Consider the following 3,458-nt stretch of genomic DNA (forward strand, 5'->3'; position numbering starts at 1 on the left):
GGAGGGCGAAGATGGAGTTTGTGACAGTGGGGCTCTATGATGGTCCCTGCCTTCCTGACCAGAGGCTTGACATCGAGAGGGAAATCACCTGGGAAAGAACAGTACACAAGTACCTGTGTCAGTGTGCAGTGAGAGCTGTCCCCCAGGCACTCGTAAGGCTATACAGAAAGGAAAACCTGTATGCTGTTATGACTGTATCCAATGTGCAGAGGGAGAAAATAAAGTATAACACCAGGTAGGACTATAGCAACAGTTGGCAAAAATGGTTGTAATTTCTATCACGGTTTACTAAGTAGTGGTTATTCATATTACCAGCACTACAAAAGGTAGTGTCTATCAATTATATTCCTGTTCTTATTATCTCATGTAAGCTGCACATTAATTCAACATTCGTTATTGTAAACTGACAAAGTGCAGCATTGTGGGACATGTCTTTGTAAATAAATAAAACCTCATTATTACTTAACATTTGATGGTCTGTTGTTTTGTCCTGGTCAGATTCTTCAGACTGTTTGATCTGGTCCCGAGGAGTACTGGCCCAACGCTGAGAGAGACGCTGTACCTTTAAGCCTGTGGAGTTCCTGTTCCTTCCACGAGGTCCTCGGAATCATCCTGACTGCCTGCTCTGTGGGCGGGGCTTGTCTGGCCATCGCCACGGCAACTATCTTCTACCGCCACAGACTTCGGCCATCGTCAGGGCCAACAACTCTGAGCTGAGCTTCCTGCTGCTCTTCTCCTTGACACTGTTTTTCTGTGCTCTCTTACTTTCATTGGCCGGCCCTCTGAGTGGTCCTGTATGCTGCGCCACACAGCGTTTGGATCACCTTCGTCCTCTGCATCTCTTGTGTTTCTGGGGAAAACAATAGTGGTGTTGATGGCTTCAGGGCTACACTTCCAGGCAGTAATGTCATGAAATGGTTTGGTCCTCCACAGCAGAGTTTGACTGTAGTGTCCTTCACGTTTGTCCAGGCTTTGATATGCACTCTGTGGTTGGTCCTGTACCCTCCCTTCCCCATTAAAAACCTCACTACCTACAAGGAAAAGATCATTCAGAGTGTGATGTGGGTTCAGCTATTGGTTTCTGGGCTGTGTTGGGCTATATAGGACTCCTTTCTCTCTTGTGCTTTGTGCTGGCTTTCTGGCTCGGAAGCTGCCTGATAACTTCAATGAGCCAAATTCATCATCACCTTCAGCATGCTCATATTCTGTGCAGTCTGGATCACCTTTATCCCAGCTTATGTCAGCTCTCCTGGGAAGTTCACTGTAGCTGTGGAGATCTTTGCCATCATCACTCTAGCTTTGGGTTGTCTTTCTGTTATTTGTTCCTAAATGCTTCATTATTCTGTTCAGGCCGGAGAAGAACACCAAGAAACACCTTATGGAGAAGACGTCCAATGATATACGTTATTAAGATATGATTAAGGGGAAAAACATTGTGTAACGTTCAGTTATATGGTTATCATACAGTTAGGTAGGACTACTCTGACCAGAGATGACCAACAATTTAGCAGTAATCATTGGTATCATTGTAACTATTAACATGACAAAGGTTCACTTTAGATATTCCAAATGTATTGAGAGATTGTTCAAATCTAGAGTGTTAAAATCTAATTTGACCTGCTAAGTGATGTGATTAGCAGTAGCCTACAGAGTGGAACCACTTCCATGTTGTTGGAGAAAAGCTTTATTCTTATATGAATTGATATAACATTGAAAGTGCATGTGTTCAATTGATATGTAATTCATCATAGTACGTATTATAATAATATAAATAAACATTTTCATACACAGTTGAAGTCGAAGTTTACAAACATTAGGTTGAGTCATTAAAAATAGTTTTTTAACAACTCCACACATTTCTTGTTAACAAATTATAGTTTTGACAAGTCTGTTAGGACATCTACAAGTCAATTTTCCAACAATTGTTTACAGACAGATTATTTCACTTACAACTCACTGTTTCACACTTCCAGTGGGTGAGACTTTTACATACACTAAGTTCACTGTGCCTATAAATAGTGTCATGACGTTGCCCTCTTTGGATACAGCGAGCACCATCCCCCTACCTCTCTCGCTCTCTCTCCTACACCCAGGCTGCTGTGGTCAGAGAGGTTGTAAATTCCTAGAGGAGATTCTTCCTCATGGCCAGACAGTATAGAGAGAGAGTGAGTTTCATAGAGAGAACAAAGGAATTTCTTCCAGCTCACAGAACTGGAGAACCGAACAACATTCATGTTCTGGAGAATTTATAAAAGATCGGTGAAGTAACTAGCTAAAAACTGGTCCATTTGGTACAATTTTGTAAAACTCATGAGAGACAATACAGCCACATTACCATAACCCTGTTTATACAAGAGTCTCAGTTAAGAGGCTTACATCTAATTGTTGTATAAAATGAATGAGTAAAGATGAAACTATTGGTGAAATTATGTAATGTGATTTTAGACTGTTTAACTTCTTTGGGGTAGGGGGCAGTATTTTCACGTCCGGATGAAAAGCATGCCCAGAGTAAACTGCCTGCTACTCAGACCCAGATACTAGGATATGCATATTATGTGTAGATTTGGATAGAAAACACTCTGAAGTTTCTCAAACTGTTTGAAGGATGTCTGTGAGTATAACATAACTCAGGCAGGCAAAAACCTGTGAGAAAATCCAACCAGGAAGTGGAAAATCTGAGGTTTTTAGATTATTATCCAAGATTCAGTGGAAATGGGGTCATGTTGCACTTCCTAAGGCTTCCAGTAGATGTCAACAGTCTTTAGAACCTTGTTTGATGCTTCTACTGTGAAGTGGGGGCGAATGAGAGGGGATTGAGTAAGGTCTGCCATGAGCTGATCATGCGCTGAACATGCGCTTTCATGTGAGAGTTAGCTTGAGTTCCATTGCATTTCTGAAGACAAATGAATTCTCCGGTTGGAACATTATTGAAGATTTATGTTAAAAACATCCTAAAGATTGATTATATACTTCGTTTGACATGTTTCTGCGGACTGTAATATGACTTTTCGTCTGAACTTTTGCCTGGACCTGCCCGCGCGTCGTAAATTTAGATTGTGTACTGAAAGCACGAACAACAAGGAGGAATTTGGACATAAATGATGGACATTATCAAACAAAACAAACATTTATTGTGGAACTGGGATTCCTGGGAGTGCATTTTCATGAAGATCATCAAAGGTAAGTGAATATTTATAATGCTCTTTCTGACTTCTGTTGACTCCAACATGGCGGATATCTCTTTGGGTGGATTTGTCRTCTGAGYRCTGTACTCAGATTATTGCATGGTTTGCTTTTTTCGTAAAGTTATTTTGAAATCTGACACAGCGGTTACATTAAGGAGAAGTGGATCTAAAATTCCATGTATAACACTTGTAACATTTATGATTACTATTCCTGTAAATTGATGTGGCTCTCTGCAAAATCACCGGATGTTTTGGAACTACTGAACATAACGC

General features: G+C 40.8%; 1 pseudogene; it reads left to right on the top strand.

The window, feature by feature from the left end:
- Positions 1 to 1,411, top strand: part of LOC112073715 (extracellular calcium-sensing receptor-like) — a 5,286-nt pseudogene extending 3,875 nt beyond the window's left edge.
- The last annotated feature ends 2,047 nt before the right edge of the window (positions 1,412 to 3,458 follow it).

This window comes from Salvelinus sp. IW2-2015, unplaced genomic scaffold (assembly GCF_002910315.2).
Source record: "Salvelinus sp. IW2-2015 unplaced genomic scaffold, ASM291031v2 Un_scaffold2343, whole genome shotgun sequence".
NCBI classification, from domain to species: Eukaryota; Metazoa; Chordata; class Actinopteri; order Salmoniformes; family Salmonidae; genus Salvelinus; species Salvelinus sp. IW2-2015.